The sequence below is a fragment of the Salmo salar genome, chromosome ssa05 (assembly GCF_905237065.1).
Source record: "Salmo salar chromosome ssa05, Ssal_v3.1, whole genome shotgun sequence".
NCBI classification, from domain to species: domain Eukaryota; kingdom Metazoa; phylum Chordata; class Actinopteri; order Salmoniformes; family Salmonidae; genus Salmo; species Salmo salar.
This window is the reverse complement of record NC_059446.1, coordinates 84,411,211-84,436,754: the sequence shown is the minus strand read 5'-3', so window position 1 is coordinate 84,436,754 and position 25,544 is coordinate 84,411,211. Positions and strand designations below refer to the sequence as shown.

General features: G+C 46.1%; 1 pseudogene; it reads left to right on the top strand.

The window, feature by feature from the left end:
* The first annotated feature begins 10,029 nt into the window (after nt 1-10,029).
* Nucleotides 10,030-25,408, top strand: LOC106596654 (RNA-binding protein 24-like; annotated as a pseudogene).
* The last annotated feature ends 136 nt before the right edge of the window (nt 25,409-25,544 follow it).

Here is a 25,544-nt window from a genome sequence, read left to right as displayed (position 1 = left end):
AGACTCATTTACTGCCTTTAAAAAACATAGCTGATATGGCTGACTTGCTTAAACAAATGTGGTTTCTACTGACAATTGAGATGTATAAACTATGGCATAAGGGGACGACGAGCGGATAAGAGGCAATCGTAATTTTGATCAAGACATTAGTGAGAGAGCTAGGACAGACGTTGTCAATATAACTGTTTATCACTTTTGAAATGTACAGCAACAGAATTCAGAACATGAGCCGTTCTTACAGTATTCTCTCTGCACACCAAGTCAGAACCGTAGGATAAATAAAGGGGGCATATAAGCAGACAATGAAAGCTCTTACAATATTTGATGATTACATTTCTCTAAAACAGGCTATAGGCTACATGTGCACCACCAAGTTAGAACAGTAGGCTAAGTTATGAGGGGGAAAGGGACCAAATTATTAGGGGGAGGCACATGGGCTACTAACAGCTTACTACACAACATACACTCAGTATTGCTTTCTTAGCTACAGTATACATATCTCTCTGGCATATTACATCATTTATGCAGCAGCATACAAGACATTTTTGGACTCACCTTGTTGTGCTGTTATCACTTGAACAGGAAGGTGGTGCGGTGGTCCTTCTTGTGGCCAAATTTTGTCATCAAACTTTGTCATCAAAGTCTGCTATTCTCTGGATTTATGGTGCTGTCAAGACAACTGGGAACTCAAAAGAAACAAGGTAGAATCATGAAGTCAGTGATCTTCCAGTCGTAACTCTTGAAAGAGGCCCGAGTTCCCGACTTGGTATTCCGAGTTGGATAACCGTTCAAAACGTATTTTCCCAGTCGGAGCTCGTTTCTTTACGAGTTCCCAGTTGTCTTGAACTCACTGAAGTCTGAGAATTCACAGTTCTGAGTTTCCAGTTGTTTTGAGCGTGGCAGAAGTCATGCTGGATTGACGGCTTGGCCAATGTATTCAATCTTTTCTGGCCCATGGTGTTGCATGTGAATGTTTAACCTTTTAAGCTTGGAAAAGAGACCCTTAAACCCAGACTTGGACCATACACCCTTTCCACTGAATAGCAGGCTAGTGATTGCTTTGCAACACTTGCAGTCAGCCACTGATTCCTGAATTTGCAATTTCCAACTTGTTGTGTAATGTTTATGTCCAATGGCCAATGAGCACCGATACGTTTTATCTATAAATTCTATTCATATGACAAGGCTTGAAAAGGATTTGCCAGTAGATTGTCAACTTGATTCATGATGATGACTGCATGCTTGCTAGCTAAGATTTTGAAAGTATGATGTTGACATGATCAGTCCAATCAAAGCTACGGTAGATATAATGTGATTTGATGTAATTTTATCTGTGGCCAATGACCTTGAGTCTTCTTGGATGGGCACTTCTAATGTAACTCTATGGCAGCACCCAAGAGGCTTGAATTTTCGAGCTCTCCCTATAGATTTTGACGTGACGAAGTGTCCCCAGGAGTGACAGAACACTGAGCCAATCACTTCACAACTAGAGAACATGACCAACCCCTACGCTGTGTATTTTCCGCTGCCTGCCCCACCACCACAGAAAACACTGAGCTAGGATGAAACACCTGCATGTTGGAGATGTCTTACTCAAGAAAACACTGAGCTAGGATGAATCACCTGCATGTTGAGATGTCTCACTCAAGAAAACACTGAGCTAGGATGAATCACCTGCATGTTGGAGATGTCTCACTCAAGAAAACACTGAGCTAGGATGAATCACCTGCATGTTGGAGATGTCTTACTCAAGAAAACACTGAGCTAGGATGAATCACCTGCATGTTGGAGATGTCTTTCTCAAGAAAACACTGAGCTAGGATGAATCACCTGCATGTTGAGATGTCTTTCTCAAGAAAACACTGAGCTAGGATGAATCACCTGCATGTTGAGATGTCTCACTCAAGAAAACACTGAGCTAGGATGAATCACCTGCATGTGGAGATGTCTTTCTCAAGAAAACACTGAGCTAGGATGAATCACCTGCATGTTGGAGATGTCTTACTCAAGAAAACACTGAGCTAGGATGAATCACCTGCATGTTGGAGATGTCTTTCTCAAGAAAACACTGAGCTAGGATGAATCACCTGCATGTTGGAGATGTCTTACTCAAGAAAACACTGAGCTAGGATGAATCACCTGCATGTTGGAGATGTCTTACTCAAGAAAACACTGAGCTAGGATGAATCACCTGCATGTTGGAGATGTCTTACTCAAGAAAACACTGAGCTAGGATGAATCACCTGCATGTTGAGATGTCTTTCTCAAGAAAACACTGAGCTAGGATGAATCACCTGCATGTTGGAGATGTCTTTCTCAAGAAAACACTGAGCTAGGATGAATCACCTGCATGTTGGAGATGTCTCACTCAAGAAAACACTGAGTTAGGATGAATCACCTGCATGTTGGAGATGTCTTTCTCAAGAAAACACTGAGTTAGGATGAATCACCTGCATGTTGGAGATGTCTTACTCAAGAAAACACTGAGCTAGGATGAATCACCTGCATGTTGGAGATGTCTTACTCAAGAAAACACTGAGCTAGGATGAATCACCTGCATGTTGGAGATGTCTCACTCAAGAAAACACTGAGTTAGGATGAATCACCTGCATGTTGGAGATGTCTCTCTCAAGAAAACACTGAGTTAGGATGAAACACCTGCATGTTGGAGATGTCTCACTCAAGAAAACAAAAAAGAGACAATGTTTGTATGTGGCTTTATGTATATTACATGTATTAATGCCAAAATAACATGCAAAACAGGCAACAACAACAACAATATATATATATATTCTTTAGCTAAACAGGTGGGGCTCAAAACAGCCCTGAATGACGGGTCGCCACTTCCGGACAGACACTATCCTGTGACACACTATCCTTATCATGTGACAGACATTGTCCTGTGACAGACACTATCCTTATCCTGTGACAGACACTATCCTGTGACACACTATCCTTATCATGTGACAGACATTTTCCTGTGACAGACACTATCCTTATCCTGTGACAGACACTATCCTGTGAAAGACACTATACTTATCCTGTGACAGACACTATCCTGTGACAGACACTATCCTTATCCTGTGACAGACACTATCCTGTGAAAGACACTATACTTATCCTGTGACAGACACTATCCTGTGAAAGACACTATCCTTATCCTGTGACAGACACTATCCTGTGAAAGACACTATACTTATCCTGTGACAGACACTATCCTGTGAAAGACACTATACTTATCCTGTGACAGACACTATCCTGTGAAAGACACTATACTTTTCCTGTGACAGACACTATCCTGTGACAGACACTATCCTTATCCTGTGACAGACACTATCCTGTGACAGACACTATACTTATCCTGTGACAGACACTATCCTTATCCTGTGACAGACACTATCCTGTGACAGACACTATACTTATCCTGTGACAGACACTATCCTGTGACAGACACTATCCTGTGGGACAACAGTACATAGACCTATGGATGACAGACTGAGTTGTCAACACAGGTGTTTCTTGTGAGCTCAGCTCTACATGAAGGGGACTTTGCCCCAAATGGCAACCTATTCCCTATATAGTGCACTACTTGGCCGCAAGAATAGGGTGCTGGGGACAATGCTGTCTGGATATCTGCTTTTGACTGCTAGATTTACAGGGACTCCATCTGTGGCTTGGTTTTGTAAGGGGATCCTGTCTGCCTTAGCCACAGCCTCAGACCCAGCACCGCATCACAATACTGTCTGTCTGGCTGGCCGCCTGGCTGTCTGTCTGGCTGTCTGTCTGGCTGGCCGCCTGGCTGTCTGTCTGGCTGTCTGTCTGGCTGTGTGTCTGGCTGGCCGCCTGGCTGTCTGTCTGGCTGTGTGTCTGGCTGTCTGTCTGGCTGTCTGTCTGGCTGTGTGTCTGCCTGGCTGTCTGTCTGGCTGTGTGTCTGGCTGGCCGCCTGGCTGTCTGTCTGGCTGGCCGCCGTCTGGCTGTCTGTCTGGCTGGCCGCCTGGCTGGCCGTCTGGCTGTCTGTCTGGCTGTGTGTCTGGCTGGCCGCCTGGCTGGCCGTCTGGCTGTGTGTCTGGCTGGCCGTCTGGCTGTCTGTCTGGCTGCTGTGTCTGGCTGGCTGTCTGGCTGTGTGTCTGTCTGGCCGCTGTCTGCCCTCTGGCTGTGTGTCTGGCTGGCCGCCTGGCTGGCCGTCTGGCTGTGTGTCTGGCTGGCCGTCTGGCTGTCTGTCTGGCTGGCCGCCTGGCTGGCCGTCTGGCTGTCTGTCTGGCTGTGTGTCTGGCTGTCTGTCTGGCTGTCTGTCTGGCTGTGTGTCTGGCTGGCCGCCTGGCTGGCCGTCTGGCTGTCTGTCTGGCTGTGTGTCTGGCTGGCCGTCTGGCTGTCTGTCTGGCTGGCCGCCTGGCTGTCCGTCTGGCTGTGTGTCTGGCTGGCCGCCTGGCTGGCCGTCTGGCTGTCTGTCTGGCTGTCTGTCTGTCTGGCTGTCTGTCTGGCTGGCCGTCTGGCTGTCTGTCTGGCTGGCCGCCTGGCTGTCTGTCTGGCTGGCCGCCTGGCTGTCTGTCTGGCTGGCCGCCTGGCTGTCTGTCTGGTCACTCCAAAGAGAGAGTTTCAGACCAATTCTTCAGCTGGTTCTCTGTTGCTCCAATTCCAAATTGACCCCCACCCCTGGTCCTGGGGCGCTAGCAGGAGATTCATGTTTTTTATTTAACTGACCTGAAAGACCAGGTTTGTTGAATTTAGGCAATCATTGAACTGATCAATTAGCTCAGTTGGTCAGGTGTGGTGTGTGGTGCCTAGTTGGAACCAAGTCCTGCATTACCTGCTGCACTACAGGAACAGGGTTCCCTACCCCTGCACTAGTCCATAGTAACCAGAGTATTTGAGCGGCGTTGAGCGGTCGGAAATCGCTCTTGGAGTGATGCTGCTCCAGCGCTCCAAATCCTTTCCCACCGCTCGGCAGTCACAGGAGAAAACAAGTCCTAACTGCCACTCCAAATTCACTCCATTTATTAGAATCACCATTTAACCAACAGCCATCTATTGTTGTGACTACCTGGACCTACCATTTGGGTTTGAAGTATTGAAGACCATATGATTTGAATGAAAGGTATTTATGAAAAGGTGAACGTAAGAAGCGCTCATGATTTCTAAATGTTATAGTAAACAGCATACGGTATAAACACTGTAAACAGGTCAGCAGCCTGACAGGGAGCCTGAGAAGGAACCATTCATTATTTAGGCTATATTATTTACATTATTTCAAGCCTATGGCCTACAAAGAAAGAAGTTGTGAAGCATAGCGACACTAGGCTGGTAGAGAGTCAGGGACATTTAAACAACATTTGGTTGTATTCAATTATTACAGTCTATAAATTGCGCATATAGGCTGTGACTTTGAATTAAATACAAATTAAATGAAAAATCCCTTAAAAGGCTAAAGTGCCTTTGAATCCATTTTTAGAAACACCCGTTTGGCCCGAGTGGTACTTGCCATGGTGCCTGGAGAGCAGAGCTTTCAGAGCCACTGCGGATGCTAAACACCCTTTTGGCCGCTCTTGCCAGGCTGGGCAGGGATGCCGAGTTAAAAAAAAAATGTATTTATAGGTATTTAAAGGTTTAAAGGTTTTTAGGCAAAATAACCCAATCAAAACGGAAAGCTCCTTGAAATGTGGAATATGCCAGGCCTATTGGTCCAAAATCAATGATGGCCTATTGGTCCAAAATCAATGATGGCCTATTGGTCCAAAATCAATGATGGCCTATTGGTCCAAAATCAATGATGGCCTATTGGTCCAAAATCAATGATGGCCTATTGGTCCAAAATCAATGATGGCCTATTGGTCCAAAATCAATGATGGCCTATTGGTCCAAAATCAATGATGGCCTATTGGTCCAAAATCAATGATGGCCTATTGGTCCAAAATCAATGATGGCCTATTGTATAGATAATAGAACAAACATGAAGGAACATTTTAACAGCTCAGATGTTTTGTTTATAGATACTTTGCTACAATGACACTTAATTAGCTACCCATCTCATACATTTATTTTAGCATGTGCCCCTAGTAAGTACACCATCATGCTTTCAGGACATTATATCACCACACTCCCTCTGTAAGTCACCTTGGTTTTGCACCTGTGTGTTTTTTGGCTAGGGTGGAGGGTTGACTTGGAGCTGGTGAGAGACTAGTGGCTAGGGAGTAGGGAGTAGGGTTGACTTGGAGCTGGTGAGAGACTAGTGACTAGGGAGTAGGGAGTAGGGTTGACTTGGAGCTGGTGAGAGACTAGGGAGTAGGGAGTAGGGTTGACTTGGAGCTGGTGAGAGACTAGTGGCTAGGGAGTAGGGAGTAGGGTTGACTTGGAGCTGGTGAGAGACTAGTGGCTAGGGAGTAGGGAGTAGGGTTGACTTGGAGCTGGTGAGAGACTAGTGGCTAGGGAGTAGGGAGTAGGGTTGACTTGGAGCTGGTGAGAGACTAGTGGCTAGGGAGTAGGGAGTAGGGGTTGACTTGGAGCTGGTGAGAGACTAGTGGCTAGGGAGTAGGGAGTAGGGTTGACTTGGAGCTGGTGAGAGACTAGGGGGTAGGGGAGTAGGGTTGACCTGGAGCTGGTGAGAGACTAGTGGCTAGGGAGTAGGGAGTAGGGTTGACTTGGAGCTGGTGAGAGACTAGTGGCTAGGGAGTAGGGAGTAGGGGTTGACTTGGAGCTGGTGAGAGACTAGTGGCTAGGGAGTAGGGAGTAGGGTTGACTTGGAGCTGGTGAGAGACTAGGGAGTAGGGAGTAGGGTTGACTTGGAGCTGGTGAGAGACTAGTGGCTAGGGAGTAGGGAGTAGGGTTGACTTGGAGCTGGTGAGAGACTAGTGGCTAGGGAGTAGGGAGTAGGGTTGACCTGGAGCTGGTGAGAGACTAGTGGCTAGGGAGTAGGGAGTAGGGGTTGACCTGGAGCTGGTGAGAGACTAGTGGCTAGGGAGTAGGAAGTAGGGTTGACTTGGAGCTGGTGAGAGACTAGTGACTAGGGAGTAGGGAGTAGGGGTTGACTTGGAGCTGGTGAGAGACTAGTGGCTAGGGAGTAGGGAGTAGGGGTTGACTTGGAGCTGGTGAGAGACTAGTGGCTAGGGAGTAGGGAGTAGGGGTTGACCTGGAGCTGGTGAGAGACTAGTGACTAGGGAGTAGGGAGTAGGGTTGACTTGGAGCTGGTGAGAGACTAGTGGCTAGGGAGTAGGGAGTAGGGTTGACTTGGAGCTGGTGAGAGACTAGTGGCTAGGGAGTAGGGAGTAGGGTTGACTTGGAGCTGGTGAGAGACTAGTGGCTAGGGAGTAGGGAGTAGGGTTGACTTGGAGCTGGTGAGAGACTAGTGGCTAGGGAGTAGGGAGTAGGGGTTGACTTGGAGCTGGTGAGAGACTAGTGGCTGGGAGTAGGGAGTAGGGTTGACTTGGAGCTGGTGAGAGACTAGTGGCTAGGGAGTAGGGAGTAGGGTTGACTTGGAGCTGGTGAGAGACTAGGGGTAGGGAGTAGGGAGTAGGGGTTGACTTGGAGCTGGTGAGAGACTAGTGGCTAGGGAGTAGGGAGTAGGGGTTGACCTGGAGCTGGTGAGAGACTAGTGGCTACGGAGTAGGGAGTAGGGGTTGACTTGGAGCTGGTGAGAGACTAGTGGCTAGGGAGTAGGGAGTAGGGTTGACCTGGAGCTGGTGAGAGACTAGTGGCTACGGAGTAGGGAGTAGGGTTGACTTGGAGCTGGTGAGAGACTAGTGGCTAGGGAGTAGGGAGTAGGGTTGACCTGGAGCTGGTGAGAGACTAGTGGCTACGGAGTAGGGAGTAGGGTTGACTTGGAGCTGGTGAGAGACTAGGGAGTAGGGAGTAGGGAGTAGGGTTGACTTGGAGCTGGTGAGAGACTAGTGGCTAGGGAGTAGGGAGTAGGGTTGACCTGGAGCTGGTGAGAGACTAGTGGCTACGGAGTAGGGAGTAGGGTTGACCTGGAGCTGGTGAGAGACTAGTGGCTACGGAGTAGGGAGTAGGGTTGACTTGGAGCTGGTGAGAGACTAGTGGCTAGGGAGTAGGGAGTAGGGTTGACCTAGAGCTGGTGAGAGACTAGTGGCTACGGAGTAGGGAGTAGGGTTGACTTGGAGCTGGTGAGAGACTAGTGGCTAGGGAGTAGGGGCTAGGGAGTAGGGAGTAGGGTTGACCTGGAGCTGGTGAGAGACTAGGGAGTAGGGAGTAGGGGCTAGGGAGTAGGGTTGACCTGGAGCTGGTGAGAGACTAGGGAGTAGGGGCTAGGGAGTAGGGGCTAGGGAGTAGGGAGAATGGTTGATTTGGAGCCGGTGAGAGACTAAGGAGTAGGGGCTAGGGGTTGACCTGGAGCTGGTGAGAGACTAGTGGCTAGGGAGTAGGGAGTAGGGTTGACTTGGAGCTGGTGAGAGACTAGTGGCTAGGGAGTAGGGAGTAGGGGTTGACTTGGAGCTGGTGAGAGACTAGGGAGTAGGGAGTAGGGTTGACCTGGAGCTGGTGAGAGACTAGTGGCTAGGGAGTAGGGAGTAGGGTTGACTTGGAGCTGGTGAGAGACTAGTGGCTAGGGAGTAGGGAGTAGGGGTTGACTTGGAGCTGGTGAGAGACTAGTGGCTAGGGAGTAGGGAGTAGGGTTGACTTGGAGCTGGTGAGAGACTAGTGGCTAGGGAGTAGGGAGTAGGGTTGACTTGGAGCTGGTGAGAGACTAGGGAGTAGGGTTGACTTGGAGCTGGTGAGAGACTAGGGAGTAGGGAGTAGGGGTTGACCTGGAGCTGGTGAGAGACTAGTGGCTAGGGAGTAGGGAGTAGGGTTGACTTGGAGCTGGTGAGAGACTAGTGGCTAGGGAGTAGGGAGTAGGGTTGACTTGGAGCTGGTGAGAGACTAGTGGCTAGGGAGTAGGGAGTAGGGTTGACCTGGAGCTGGTGAGAGACTAGTGGCTAGGGAGTAGGGAGTAGGGTTGACTTGGAGCTGGTGAGAGACTAGTGGCTACGGAGTAGGGAGTAGGGTTGACCTGGAGCTGGTGAGAGACTAGTGGCTACGGAGTAGGGAGTAGGGTTGACCTGGAGCTGGTGAGAGACTAGTGGCTAGGGAGTAGGGAGTAGGGTTGACCTGGAGCTGGTGAGAGACTAGTGGCTACGGAGTAGGGAGTAGGGTTGACTTGGAGCTGGTGAGAGACTAGTGGCTAGGGAGTAGGGGCTAGGGAGTAGGGAGTAGGGTTGACCTGGAGCTGGTGAGAGACTAGGGAGTAGGGGCTAGGGAGTAGGGAGTAGGGTTGACCTGGAGCTGGTGAGAGACTAGGGAGTAGGGGCTAGGGAGTAGGGGCTAGGGAGTAGGGAGAATGGTTGATTTGGAGCCAGTGAGAGACTAGGGAGTAGGGGCTAGGGAGTAGGGAGAATGGTTGATTTGGAGCCGGTGAGAGACTAGGGAGTAGGGGCTAGGGAGTAGGGAGAATGGTTGATTTGGAGCCGGTGAGAGACTAGGGAGTAGGGGCTAGGGAGTAGGGGCTAGGGAGTAGGGAGAATGGATGATTTGGAGCCGGAGAGACTAGTGCCTCGTTGTGGGAGTCAGTCAGCTGTCCATGTTGACCCCATAACGTGGTGTGACTCAACAGGTGTGTTTTGTGTGTCAGGGTCAAGCCAAGTGGTATCTGTTACTTCACCATCATGCAGAGCTACGGTGTGTGGATCAACATCAACAACATGCAGATATCTGACCCTGAACTATTAGTGGACCGCCAGCTCAGATTCATTACATAGTGTTTTTAGATTGGAGGAGATTATTTCATAGATTTACAGTAAATGGCAAGTGGGATATCAATAAATGAACGTTTTTTTCAAATAGAGTACAGTAATGTTTTACACGTGGGAATAGTCAAAAGCAATGTCAGACTGACGTGTTATTTTGGGTTCTGTATTGAAATGAGCTAATGTTTCGCGATCCTATGATCGAGGTCTGTTCATGTTTGGTCGGTGCCTGTGACCCTGTATGCTACAGAGGGAGGGCCCGGGAGAGAGCGTGTTCACGGCCCAGCCCCCTGGACGTGACAGCTGGCTGAAGCTGACTTAGACACCAGTGGTAACCATCTCCTAAATTAAGCAGTGTCAAACTGAACTGAAGTTGGGGACGACTGGAAATCCGCGTCAAACAAGTGTCTGTTCAGTTCCAACGAAACCTACCTTAAATTAATCTTTCTAAATAGCCTGTGCTTTCACAGAGCTGACTGATCTCTGTGAGATTGCAAAAACATTCTATATAAAACATTGTTGCCTACCGCTTACCGCAGAAATGATGATGCACTCGTCTCAGAAAGACACAACCTACACAAAGATATTTGTAGGGGGGTCTTCCATATCACACCACGGACTCCAGTCTCAGGAAATACTTCGAAGTGTTCGGTGATATCGACGAGGCTGTTGTTATAACAGACAGACAGACGGGCAAATCCAGAGGTTATGGATTCGTAAGTATTATAGATGTACATTTAAATGTCATTGTGATTGATTGATTGATAGATCGATCGACTGCGTAATTATTTTATGTCATGTTGTTAAATGCAGACATTATGGGTAGAATCTAAAATGTTTCCAGCACCAATATGTCTTAAATGAAAAAGGCTATCATTAGCCTATCCATAATGCATCTGTCACTTATTGATTCACACCATTTTGTATCCCATTTATGAACGGTCAGTGAATTGCATTGCATGAACAGTTCCTGAATGGACTAACCATTCTATTCTGCTAAGTATTCAGCTGAAGGTTAGGCGGGGTGTCTTTGGCTCAAGAGGCCCACGGTGATGTGATGTAATCATCCTAGAATTGCTGACTTGTGCTTCATAAACCATGTCTTTACCTTCAACTAATGAAGGGACATTTTTCTCTACACTTTCCTTATTCTGATTGTAATTCCCTCATGCTTTTCTTATTGGGACATGATTAATACTTCTAAATGAATTGTAGTTTAATGAACAACTTTAGCCAGCCTCCCCACTGAGTGAACATCTGATCAGTTCAGACAATGGAAACATGTATTTCTTTTTTATTCTTCCCTTTCCATCCCTCAGGTGACGATGGCAGACCGGGCGTCTGCGGACCGAGCCTGCAAGGACCCAAACCCCATCATCGACGGCCGGAAAGCCAATGTGAACCTGGCCTACCTGGGGGCCAAGCCCAGGGTCATGCAGCCAGGTGAGGGGATGGACGCGCTGGCGGAGGGCTGCGCCACACGTTTATTTCACAGCTTGGACGACCAAGGTGGCGTACAAACAATGACGAGCTGCTAAAACGAGCAAACTAACCACCTGCTTACAGTGTGTTAACACACGGTGTGTAACATGGTAGATGTGTAGCATGGTAGGTGTGTAACATGGTAGGTGTGTAACATGGTAGATGTGTAGCATGGTAGGTGTGTAACATGGTAGATGTGTAGCATGGTAGATGTGTAACATGGTAGGTGTGTAACATGGTAGATGTGTAACATGGTAGATGTGTAGCATGGTAGGTGTGTAACATGGTAGATGTGTAACATGGTAGATGTGTAGCATGGTAGGTGTGTAACATGGTAGATGTGTAGCATGGTAGATGTGTAACATGGTAGGTGTGTAACATGGTAGATGTGTAACATGGTAGATGTGTAGCATGGTAGGTGTGTAACATGGTAGATGTGTAGCATGGTAGATGTGTAACATGGTAGATGTGTAACATGGTAGGTGTGTAACATGGTAGGTGTGTAACATGGTAGATGTGTAACATGGTAGGTGTGTAACATGGTAGATGTGTAACATGGTAGATGTGTAGCATGGTAGATGTGTAACATGGTAGATGTTGAACATGGTAGATGTGTAACATGGTAGATGTGTAACATGGTAGGTGTGTAACATGGTAGGTGTGTAACATGGTAGATGTGTAACATGGTAGATGTGTAGCATGGTAGGTGTGTAACATGGTAGATGTGTAACATGGGATTCAGATGAAGTGTACTGTAGTGGGGGGAACTAGCAGAAACAGTGAAGCTAGTGTGAATGAAGATACGTTATGATTAAAGTGTGTCTCCATTTTTACAGACACCAAATGTTTAAAATGTGTTTTTTTCCCTACCATTTACATGATCTATAAGTACTTGAGGAGTTACATTGGAAGCACTGATCACATTTGTTATAATGGAATTATAATGCATTTATAATATGTGTATGGTTCAAGCTTTAGATTGAAAAAATAACAGTAGAGTTAAAAACATCTTGTTCTTATTCTAGGTTTCTCATTTGGTGTTCCTCAAATCCATCCAGCGTTCATCCAGAGGCCTTATGGGTATGTTATGGCATAGTGATACTCCTTGTGTTGTTGGAAGTGTGTCATATTAAAACTATGTATTTCACTGCACCTGTCCAGTGTATGTGACAAGAACCTGTATTTTATTATTATTAACTTCTTTTACAGGGTAGAAAATGTTCAACTAGTGGAAGGTTGTAGAATTACCCTAACTTTCTCTAGATGTTCCAGAAATCCCGGTTAGAAGATTGGGACATTGGGAAAGTTACCAGAATTTTTCATCCCTAAACTAGTTGTAGAATATCATACTGTAACACCACCTGTTTTGTTCACAGCTGCTCATTTTGACTGATCTATGTGCCCGTTTCTATTCTTACCCACAGTATCTAGTGATTTTCATCTTTTAAAAAATAGCTTGGATTGTAAAATGTAAGGTTTTCCTCCTCCAGAGTGGTGTAACTGTAAGCCACCGCCCATTCATTCTCTGTTGAGTGTAGAGGTGGGACTGTGTCTTGTGTGGTGTGCATCTCTGCTGTCATTCTTACATTCTAAAGTCTGAATCAAATTGTGATTGTAAACGTTATGTCACCAGTTGTCAATGTTGTCTGTCTCTCTCTGATCTGACAGGCTGGCTTACGGTTAAGAAACATTATCTGATGGAGGGACATGATGGTTTGAGGATGAATAACTGAGTCTGCCTTGGGCAGATCACTAAGGTCTTACCTTTATACTCTGACACACACAAACAAGCTCAAATGGTGATTAGATGCATGGAAGCTGTTTTTCTTTTCATTTTTCTGTTGCGGTTTTCCATAGTCCATAGATTGGTGTGTGTGCCTTTGTTTCAGTATGAAGTGGTTTTCAGCTTAACTGCGTGCTTCTCTTTACTTGCAGTGAGGGGAGGGGGGGGGTCAGGAGCGGTGGATGAGGGGTATTTCTGCAGACTCTGAGAGTTTGGATATTTCAGATTTAACTTTGTCACGGGGTGTTGATTCTGATGTGGTTTTTACTTGGTTTTTAACGACTGATTGTGCTGTAGCCTGTGTTGTTTCCCCGTTCTTTAGTTAACAACGTTTTCATATGTTTTGTTGTTGACGGGGTTGATCACCAGTGTTGCTACGTGACTTGTCTTGGACCTTCCGGACCCCCCCACGCAACAAAACAACTCTTGGCTTGCATGTCGGAGATCCTTTCCTACCTTTGGTTTTCTATACTGATGATGTTGTGGTTTCAGTTTTCTTTCTCAAATTAACCCATTGCTTCCTTCTGTAGCTCACATCATCTTCTTCTGTCTCTGTCCCTCCTGCTCATGACATAGACCAGGAACCAACTCAGTGAAAGATATTTGATGGCTAGAACTAAGGTTGCAAAGGCAGGGTATATATTACTGTAAACTTTCCAAGTTTATATTGGTATCTTTCAAGGATTTTATGTAATCTGTCACAAAACAGATTATCTCAGGTGTCTAATCATCTCTGGTCCTCTCTCCGGCCTTATCACAAGTCAAATATATTAAATCATTAAATAAGATGATTTTAAAACAGAAAATAGAATGACAAAGCTGTAAAACATTCTCCTAAATACAACCATCAAGTTAGTGAATATCACTGCTGGTTAAATACAACCATCAAGTTAGTGAATATCACTGCTGGTTAAATACAACCATCAAGTTAGTGAATATCACTGCTGGTTAAATACAAACCATCAAGTTAGTGAATATCACTGCTGGTTAAATACAACCATCAAGTTAGTGAATATCACTGCTGGTTAAATACAAACCATCAAGTTAGTGAATATCACTGCTGGTTAAATACAACCATCAAGTTAGTGAATATCACTGCTGGTTAAATACAAACCATCAAGTTAGTGAATATCATTGGTGTTTATATTGAGAGTTTCAGCATGAAACGATTTGAGTTATTTTACTATGTCAACATGTATTTGTTGTCAACATGTATTTGTTGTCAACATGTATTTGTTGTCAATGTTTTGGAGTCAAACTGGTGGCAGGTGAGATAAAAGTCACTAGTTGGGAGAGTTGCAGAGGTAATTGAAAGTAATTCCGTTGTTGATTAGATGCTTTTTTAAAATTAATTAGGCAATTTTTATTTCAACCATATGGTCTATTTACTAGAAAATCATGGACAATATGGACACAGATATAACAAATGAATAACATATAATAAACAAATTCAAGTATAAATTACCAAAGTTACAATAGATTGCCATAGATTTTCTGTTAATTTACCAAAATTACTGAAGATTCCAGTAACTTTTGTAAATTACTGGTAGCTTTGCAACCCTAGCTAGAACTGTGAAGCCATAAACCACTGTAGAAATGTGTCCATATAGAGAAGAGAAAGAGTAGTGAGAATAATGGCGAGAGGAAGGATGGAATCGGAGAATGGTGTCACTACTGTGGGACACACGAGCCAGTATGTTTATAGTGTGGATGGATTTGTAATGGAGCCAGGCCACTCTACTGGAACAATACAGGGAATTGAGATGACTGAGAACACCCACAGCTCCAAAAGAAACTCATTTATTCAAACGGACATCCTGATCCACTCTGGTGTCTCTCTTCGGTGACCCAATATCTCATTTGTTTTAATACCAAAGGTCTGATACTCGTTCTCACTGAGTGTAAACTGACAGCAAATACCAAATCTAAGTAGCTTGTAGTGTGGAACATAGATGAATACTAACCAAGACATCCAAGTAGGATACAGAAGTTATAACCTTTACCATGTAAAACATCCAGCATATTTAAAAGGCATACATACAGCCAGTAAACATGGAGTGTAAACTGATCTCAGATAAGTTGTTTGCAGAGTGGTAGACTACTGGTCAGGCAGCAGCTGTTCACAGTGTTCTACACGGCTTCTCAAATTCCGCTGGAAAATAAGAGTGGCTCGGCGTGCCCTAAATAATGGATGTTGTAGACAGGGCCTTCGCTGGCTCCATCAGTCGCTCGCCCGCGGACAACAGGTGGGCTGCCTGAGACATGAGCCCGGGGGCCCGGGGGCCTGTGTGCCTCTGTTCTAGGGGATTACCCATGTGTCTCAGTGATTTACAAAGCACCTTTATTTAGCCCTGAACTTTCAACACAAAATGGCCGCCTGCCCTGTCGTCCTCCAACCAGAGGAAAGGTTAATGTCGATTGGACCAGTTTTAGCAGCAGCAGTAGGAGTAGGAGCTCTGCCTGTCCTCTGTGTCTTCTACAACTCTGTCTGTCCTCTGTGTCTTCTACAACTCTGTCTGTCCTCTGTGTCTTCTACAACTCTGTCTGTCCTCTGTGTCTTCTACAACACTGTCTGTCCTCTGTGTCTTCTACAACTCTGTCTGTCCTCTGTGTCTTCTACAACTCTGTCTGTCCTCTGTGTCTTCTACAACTCTGTCCTCTGTGTCTTCTACAACTCTGTCTGTCCTCTGTGTCTTCTACAACTCTGTCTGTCCTCTGTGTCTTCTACAACACTGTCTGTCCTCTGTGTCTTCTACAACTCTGTCTGTCCTCTGTGTCTTCTACAACTCTGTCTGTCCTCTGTGTCTTCTACAACTCTGTCTGTCCTCTGTGTCTTCTATAACTGTTTGACAGACAGGTTGACTCTGTTACAGTCATAGAGAGACAGACAGATGGACTCTGTTACAGTCATAGAGAGACAGACAGGTGGACTCTGTTACAGTCATAGAGAGACAGACAGGTGGACTCTGTTACAGTCATAGAGAGACAGACAGGTTGACTCTGTTACAGTCATAGAGAGACAGACAGGTGGACTCTGTTACAGTCATAGAGAGACAGACAGGTGGACTCTGTTACAGTCATAGAGAGACAGACAGGTGGACTCTGTTACAGTCATAGAGAGACAGACAGGTTGACTCTGTTACAGTCATAGAGAGACAGACAGGTGGACTCTGTTACAGTCATAGATTGACATTTACTCCTCTAGTGAGGTTTCCAAAATGTCAGTGTGTCTTTTACAAAGTAATGAACTCCCTCCAGTTTATGAAGAGGATTTGGAATTGGGCGACCTCTGACATTTACCACAGTTAGACCACACCACTCAACAGCTGATTTAACAACCCACCTGTAGCCTGTAATGAAGAAGACAGAGAAGACAGAGAAGAGAGAGAAGACAGAGAAGACAGAGAAGAGAGAGAAGATAGAGAAGACAGAGAAGAACAGAGGAAGGGAATAGTTATCCTCCAGAGTTGAAGGAGGTCATGCCATGTGCTGCTGTAGGAGAGAGAGAAGAGAGAGAAGACAGAGAAGACAGAGAAGAGAGAGAAGACAGAGAAGAGAGAAGAAGAGGAAGGGAATAGTTATCCTCCAGAGTTGAAGGAGGTCATGCCATGTGCTGCTGTAGGAGAGAGAAGACAGAGAAGACAGAGGAAGGGAATAGTTATCCTCCAGAGTTGAAGGAGGTCATGCCATGTGCTGCTGTAGGAGAGAGAGAAGAGAGAGAAGACAGAGAAGACAGAGAAGAGAGAGAAGACAGAGGAAGGGAATAGTTATCCTCCAGAGTTGAAGGAGGTCATGCCATGTGCTGCTGTAGGAGAGAGAGAAGACAGAGAAGACAGAGGAAGGGAATAGTTATCCTCCAGAGTTGAAGGAGGTCATGCCATGTGCTGCTGTAGGAGAGAGAGAAGACAGAGAAGACAGAGGAAGGGAATAGTTATCCTCCAGAGTTGAAGGAGGTCATGCCATGTGCTGCTGTAGGAGAGAGAGAAGACAGAGAAGACAGAGAAGACAGAGGAAGGGAATAGTTATCCTCCAGAGTTGAAGGAGGTCATGCCATGTGCTGCTGTAGGAGAGAGAGAAGACAGAGAAGACAGAGAGAAGGGAATAGTTATCCTCCAGAGTTGAAGGAGGTCATGCCATGTGCTGCTGTAGGAGAGAGAGAAGATAGAGGAAGGGAATAGTTATCCTCCAGAGTTGAAGGAGGTCATGCCATGTGCTGCTGTAGGAGAGAGAGAAGACAGAGAAGAGAGAGAAGACAGAGAAGACAGAGGAAGGGAATAGTTATCCTCCAGAGTTGAAGGAGGTCATGCCATGTGCTGCTGTAGGAGAGAGAGAAGACAGAGGAAGGGAATAGTTATCCTCCAGAGTTGAAGGAGGTCATGCCATGTGCTGCTGTGGGAGAGAGAGAAGACAGAGAAGACAGAGAAGACAGAGGAAGGGAATAGTTATCCTCCAGAGTTGAAGGAGGTCATGCCATGTGCTGCTGTAGGAGAGAGAGAAGACAGAGGAAGGGAATAGTTATCCTCCAGAGTTGAAGGAGGTCATGCCATGTGCTGCTGTAGGAGAGAGAGAAGAGAGAGAAGACAGAGAAGACAGAGGAAGGGAATGGTTATCCTCCAGAGTTGAAGGAGGTCATGCCATGTGCTGCTGTAGGAGAGAGAGAAGACAGAGGAAGGGAATAGTTATCCTCCAGAGTTGAAGGAGGTCATGCCATGTGCTGCTGTAGGAGAGAGAGGAGCTCAGCTTGTCCTTTAGTGATGACAAGAGGAGAAAAAATAGCCTCCAGCCTCTCCTGTCACTCTCCCAGACGTGTGTGCGTGTGCGTATGTGTGTATGTGTGTGTGCGTGCGTGCATATGTGTGTGTGCGTGTGTGTGTGTATGACACATCTTAGGACAGTTTTAACACCTGGTCTCTGTTTGCTGGAGGTGACTGACGCTCAGAGTGGAAATAGGGCCAAATCTGCCCAGATACACAGGCTTGGATCACTCCATTTATACCCTCTCTCTCTGTCTCTCTGTCTCTCTATGTCTGTCTGTCTCTCTCTGTCTCTCTATGTCTGTCTGTCTCTCTCTCTGTCTCTCTGTCTCTCTATGTCTGTCTGTCTCTCTCTCTGTCTCTCTATGTCTGTCTGTCTGTCTGTCTCTCTGTCTCTCTGTCTCTCTATGTCTGTCTCTCTCTCTCTCTCTCTCTCTCCCTCTGTCTCTCTGTCTCTCTGTCTCTCTATGTCTGTCTGTCTCCCTCTCTGTCTCTCTGTCTCTCTCTCTCTCCCTCTGTCTCTCTCTCTTTCTCTCTCTGTCTCTCTCTGTCTCTGTCTCTCTGTCTCTCTCTCTGTCTGTCTGTCTCTCTCTGTCTCTCTCTCTCTCTCTCTGTCTCTCTCTCTCTCCCTCTGTCTCTCTCTCTTTCTCTCTCTGTCTCTCTCTGTCTCTCTCTGTCTCTCTCTCTCTCCCCATCGTGCTCTTCCAATAATAAACATATTTATATCTAGTCAACCATAGGGTCTGGAGTTCAACAATACACCTGGATTCATTAGAAATGAATGTACACCACTATTCACTATAGGATGGATTGTTCATAATGTTACTGGTCGCCGTACTCACACAATAGCACTTATCCAAGCTCTATTCACTAGTACTCATAGCAGGACAGAGAGTCATTTTACAAAAATATTTACAACAATAATATTACAAAACTAAAGTATGTCATTTAATAATAGAAAATGTTGAAGTGTGAACCTTCATACTCCGTCTGTCTCTCTGCCACATGCTGCCACGTTTTCATTTTCTTTTGTGAGGCTTCTGTCATTTTAGTGGACTGTTTATCTGCGTTTGAGGACTTACCGTGTGTGGGCATGTGGTGTGTGGTGTTGGACTGATTGTATGTTGACTGGGATAAGTTGAGTTGCAGTTCTTTCTTGATGTGTTGTGGTGCTGTGCGATCAGCTGGCATTGTGAGAGAACCCTCGTTCAGACACAGAGGGCTGGCCGGTCTGTCTTCTCTAATGCCTAATTAAAGGATGAGGATTCCTGAGCTTCAGACAGAGCTGCTCTGGTTTCATGATGATTCCTGAGCTTCAGACAGAGCTGCTCTGGTTTCATGATGATTCCTGAGCTTCAGACAGAGCTGTCTGGTTTCATGATGATTCCTGAGCTTCAGACAGAGCTGTCTGGTTTCATGATGATTCCTGAGCTTCAGACAGACCTGTCTGGTTTCATGATGATTCCTGAGCTTCAGGCAGAGCTGTCTGGTTTCATGATGATTCCTGAGCTTCAGACAGAGCTGTCTGGTTTCATGATGATTCCTGAGCTTCAGACAGAGCTGTCTGGTTTCATGATGATTCCTGAGCTTCAGACAGAGCTGTCTGGTTTCATGATGATTCCTGAGCTTCAGACAGAGCTGTCTGGTTTCATGATGATTCCTGAGCTTCAGACAGAGCTGCTCTGGTTTCATGATGATTCCTGAGCTTCAGACAGAGCTGTCTGGTTTCATGATGATTCCTGAGCTTCAGACAGAGCTGTCTGGTTTCATGATGATTCCTGAGCTTCAGACAGAGCTGCTCTGGTTTCATGATGATTCCTGGGCTTCAGGCAGAGCTGCTCTGGTTTCATGATGATTCCTGAGCTTCAGACAGAGCTGCTCTGGTTTCATGATGATTCCTGAGCTTCAGACAGAGCTGTCTGGTTTCATGATGATTCCTGAGCTTCAGACAGAGCTGCTCTGGTTTCATGATGATTCCTGAGCTTCAGACAGAGCTGTCTGGTTTCATGATGATTCCTGAGCTTCAGACAGAGCTGTCTGGTTTCATGATGATTCCTGAGCTTCAGACAGAGCTGTCTGGTTTCATGATGATTCCTGAGCTTCAGGCAGAGCTGTCTGGTTTCATGATGATTCCTGAGCTTCAGACAGAGCTGTCTGGTTTCATGATGATTCCTGAGCTTCAGGCAGAGCTGTCTGGTTTCATGATGATTCCTGAGCTTCAGACAGAGCTGTCTGGTTTCATGATGATTCCTGAGCTTCAGACAGAGCTGTCTGGTTTCATGATGATTCCTGAGCTTCAGACAGAGCTGTCTGGTTTCATGATGATTCCTGAGCTTCAGACAGAGCTGCTCTGGTTTCATGATGATTCCTGAGCTTCAGACAGAGCTGTCTGGTTTCATGATGATTCCTGAGCTTCAGACAGAGCTGTCTGGTTTCATGATGATTCCTGAGCTTCAGACAGAGCTGCTCTGGTTTCATGATGATTCCTGGGCTTCAGGCAGAGCTGCTCTGGTTTCATGATGATTCCTGAGCTTCAGACAGAGCTGCTCTGGTTTCATGATGATTCCTGAGCTTCAGACAGAGCTGTCTGGTTTCATGATGATTCCTGAGCTTCAGACAGAGCTGCTCTGGTTTCATGATGATTCCTGAGCTTCAGACAGAGCTGTCTGGTTTCATGATGATTCCTGAGCTTCAGACAGAGCTGTCTGGTTTCATGATGATTCCTGAGCTTCAGACAGAGCTGTCTGGTTTCATGATGATTCCTGAGCTTCAGGCAGAGCTGTCTGGTTTCATGATGATTCCTGAGCTTCAGACAGAGCTGTCTGGTTTCATGATGATTCCTGAGCTTCAGACAGAGCTGTCTGGTTTCATGATGATTCCTGAGCTTCAGGCAGAGCTGTCTGGTTTCATGATGATTCCTGAGCTTCAGACAGAGCTGTCTGGTTTCATGATGATTCCTGAGCTTCAGGCAGAGCTGTCTGGTTTCATGATGATTCCTGAGCTTCAGGAAGAGCTGTCTGGTTTCATGATGATTCCTGAGCTTCAGGCAGAGCTGTCTGGTTTCATGATGATTCCTGAGCTTCAGGCAGAGCTGTCTGGTTTCATGATGATTCCTGAGCTTCAGTCAGAGCTGCTCTGGTTTCATGATGATTCCTGAGCTTCAGTCAGAGCTGCTCTGGTTTCATGATGATTCCTGAGCTTCAGACAGAGCTGTCTGGTTTCATGATGATTCCTGAGCTTCAGGCAGAGCTGCTCTGGTTTCATGATGATTCCTGAGCTTCAGTCAGAGATGCTCTGGTTTCATGATGATTCCTGAGCTTCAGACAGAGCTGCTCTGGTTTCATGATGATTCCTGAGCTTCAGACAGAGCTGCTCTGGTTTCATGATGATTCCTGAGCTTCAGGCAGAGCTGTCTGGTTTCATGATTATTCCTGAACTTCAGACAGAGCTGTCTGGTTTCATGATGATTCCTGAGCTTCAGACAGAGCTGCTCTGGTTTCATGATGATTCCTGAGCTTCAGACAGAGCTGTCTGGTTTCATGATGATTCCTGAGCTTCAGACAGAGCTGTCTGGTTTCATGATGATTCCTGAGCTTCAGGCAGAGCTGTCTGGTTTCATGATGATTCCTGAGCTTCAGGCAGAGCTGTCTGGTTTCATGATGATTCCTGAACTTCAGGCAGAGCTGTCTGGTTTCATGATGATTCCTGAGCTTCAGGCAGAGCTGTCTGGTTTCATGATTATTCCTGAGCTTCAGACAGAGCTGTCTGGTTTCATGATGATTCCTGAGCTTCAGGCAGAGCTGTCTGGTTTCATGATGATTCCTGAGCTTCAGGAAGAGCTGTCTGGTTTCATGATGATTCCTGAGCTTCAGGCAGAGCTGTCTGGTTTCATGATGATTCCTGAGCTTCAGGCAGAGCTGTCTGGTTTCATGATGATTCCTGAGCTTCAGTCAGAGCTGCTCTGGTTTCATGATGATTCCTGAGCTTCAGTCAGAGCTGCTCTGGTTTCATGATGATTCCTGAGCTTCAGACAGAGCTGTCTGGTTTCATGATGATTCCTGAGCTTCAGGCAGAGCTGCTCTGGTTTCATGATGATTCCTGAGCTTCAGTCAGAGCTGCTCTGGTTTCATGATGATTCCTGAGCTTCAGACAGAGCTGTCTGGTTTCATGATGATTCCTGAGCTTCAGGCAGAGCTGTCTGGTTTCATGATGATTCCTGAGCTTCAGTCAGAGCTGCTCTGGTTTCATGATGATTCCTGAGCTTCAGTCAGAGCTGCTCTGGTTTCATGATGATTCCTGAGCTTCAGACAGAGCTGTCTGGTTTCATGATGATTCCTGAGCTTCAGGCAGAGCTGCTCTGGTTTCATGATGATTCCTGAGCTTCAGTCAGAGCTGCTCTGGTTTCATGATGATTCCTGAGCTTCAGACAGAGCTGTCTGGTTTCATGATGATTCCTGAGCTTCAGGCAGAGCTGCTCTGGTTTCATGATGATTCCTGAGCTTCAGGAAGAGCTGTCTGGTTTCATGATGATTCCTGAGCTTCAGGCAGAGCTGTCTGGTTTCATGATGATTCCTGAGCTTCAGGAAGAGCTGTCTGGTTTCATGATGATTCCTGAGCTTCAGGCAGAGCTGTCTGGTTTCATGATGATTCCTGAGCTTCAGGCAGAGCTGTCTGGTTTCATGATGATTCCTGAGCTTCAGTCAGAGCTGCTCTGGTTTCATGATGATTCCTGAGCTTCAGTCAGAGCTGCTCTGGTTTCATGATGATTCCTGAGCTTCAGACAGAGCTGTCTGGTTTCATGATGATTCCTGAGCTTCAGGCAGAGCTGCTCTGGTTTCATGATGATTCCTGAGCTTCAGTCAGAGCTGCTCTGGTTTCATGATGATTCCTGAGCTTCAGGCAGAGCTGCTCTGGTTTCATGATGATTCCTGAGCTTCAGGCAGAGCTGCTCTGGTTTCATGATGATTCCTGAGCTTCAGACAGAGCTGTCTGGTTTCATGATGATTCCTGAGCTTCAGACAGAGCTGCTCTGGTTTCATGATGATTCCTGAGCTTCAGACAGAGCTGTCTGGTTTCATGATGATTCCTGAGCTTCAGACAGAGCTGTCTGGTTTCATGATGATTCCTGAGCTTCAGGCAGAGCTGCTCTGGTTTCATGATGATTCCTGAGCTTCAGACAGAGCTTTCTGGTTTCATGATGATTCCTGAGCTTCAGGCAGAGCTGCTCTGGTTTCATGATGATTCCTGAGCTTCAGACAGAGCTGCTCTGGTTTCATGATGATTTCTGAGCTTCAGACAGAGCTGCTCTGGTTTCATGATGATTCCTGAGCTTCAGACAGAGCTGTCTGGTTTCATGATGATTCCTGAGCTTCAGACAGAGCTGCTCTGGTTTCATGATGATTCCTGATCTTCAGACAGAGCTGCTCTGGTTTCATGATGATTCCTGAGCTTCAGACAGAGCTGCTCTGGTTTCATGTTGATTCCTGAGCTTCAGACAGAGCTGCTCTCGTTTCATGATGATTCCTGAGCTTCAGGCAGAGCTGCTCTGGTTTCATGATGATTCCTGAGCTTCAGACAGAGCTGCTCTGGTTTCATGATGATTCCTGAGCTTCAGACAGAGCTGCTCTGGTTTCATGATGATTCCTGAGCTTCAGACAGAGCTGTTCTGCTTTCCTTTTGGCTTGAAACCTTCTCTTTTTTTACCCAGGGTTCCATTGGGTGGTGTTGCTGTGTTAATGAAATGAGGACTGGGTTGACGTTGTTTTGTCTTTGTGACGCCTGCTTTCCTGTGTTCCTGAGCTCGGTTTCAGTGTGTGTCCCAGATTGCTGAGTGGCTCTGTCTGTCCTCTGACCTTTGACATCTTTGTCCTGCAGGATCCCAGCCCACTACGTCTACCCCCAGGCCTTTATGCAGCCAAGCACCATGGTCATCCCTCACAGCATGCAGTCGCCCGCCGCCACCGCCTCCGCCGCCTCCTCCCCGTATCTCGACTACACCGGAGCAGCCTACGCCCAGTACTCAGCCGCAGCTGCCAGCGCCGCGGCCGCCGCTGCCTACGAGCAGTACCCGTACGCAGCCTCCCCGGCCCCTGCGGGCTACATGGCTGCAGCAGGGTATGGTTATGCGGTCCAGCAGCCCCTAGGAGCCGCAGCCACCCCAGGAGCAGCCGCTGCAGCTGCAGCCTTCGCCCAGTACCAGCCTCAGCAGCTTCAGGCAGACCGCATGCAGTAACTGACCACAACTACTACTATTACTGAGCCTGGATAACAGAGGTGGGGGGAGAGTGTGAGGAGGGGGGGATGAAGAGTGGAGTGGGGGTCATCAATCCTTGGCTTTAGAACATGCAGCGCTGCTACCAAAAGAGCCTGAAGAGAATCATCTCATAACTGAAGAGAATCATCTGGATAACAGAGGTGGGGGGAGAGTGTGAGGAGGGGGGATGAAGAGTGGAGTGGGGGTCATCAACCCTTGGCTTTAGAACATGCAGCGCTGCTACCAAAAGAGCCTGAAGAGAATCATCTCATAACTGAAGAGAATCATCTCATAACTGAAGAGAATCATCTCATAACTAAAGAGAATAGTTACTTCGTTATTCAAATATCATCAGTGTTGTCATCACTAAAGTATTGTTTTTTGTTGTTGTCATTATATCAGAAATATTTAATATTTATTCATCAGGACAAATATCTAGAATTAGTATTTAAGATATGACCTCATAACCAACCTTTAAGTTTAAGTTAATAATTTTAAGTAGATTAAATGTGTGATTTTGTACAACTTTCACAAGTGCACTGAAGTCTAATCAGGTATTTTCCCCTCAAATTTCATAAACAAGATGGTCAAACCAAAAACACTATTGGTCACTTTTCACCTTTAATACTTTTAGACCTGCATTTTGAACTATGCAATTTGAACTTGTAAAAGATATTTTGTGAAATATGTCTTCTACAAATATATATATACAGTTGAAGTCAGAAGTTTACATACACTTAGGTTGGAGTCATTAAAACTCTGTTTCAACCACTCCACTAAGTTCTTGTAGCAAACCATAGTTTTGGCAAGTTGGTTAGGACATCTACTTTGTGCATGACACAAGTAATTGTTCGAACAATTGTTTACAGACAGATTATTACACTTATAATTCACTGTATCACAATTCCAGTGGGTCAATAGTTCACATACACTAAGTTGACTGTACCTTTAAACAGCCTGGAAAATTCCAGAAAAGGATGTCATGGCTTTAGAAGCTTCTGATAGGCTAATTGACATAATTTGAGTCATTGGAGGTGTACCTGTGGATGTATTTCAAGGCCTACCTTCAAACTCACTGCCTCTTTGCTTGACATCATGGGAAAATCTAAAGAAATCAGCCAAGACCTCAGAAAAAATAATTGTACACCTCAACCTTCCAAAGGCCTGAAGGTACCACGTTCATCTGTACAAACAATAGTACGCAAGTATAAACACCATGGGACCACGCAGCCGTCATACCGCTCAGGAAGGAGACGCGTTCTGTCTCCTAGAGATGAACGTACTTTGGTGCGAAAAGTGCAAATCAATCCCAGAACAACAGCAAAGGACCTTGTGAAGATGCTGGAGGAAACAGGTACAAAAGTATCTATATCCACAGTAAAACAACTCCTATATCGACATAACCTGAAAGGCCGCTCAGCAAGGAAGAAGCCACTGCTCCAAAACCACCATAAAAAAGCCAGACTACGGTTTGCAACTGCACATGGGGACAAGATTGTACTTTTTGGAAAAATGTCCTCTGGACTGATGAAACAAAAATA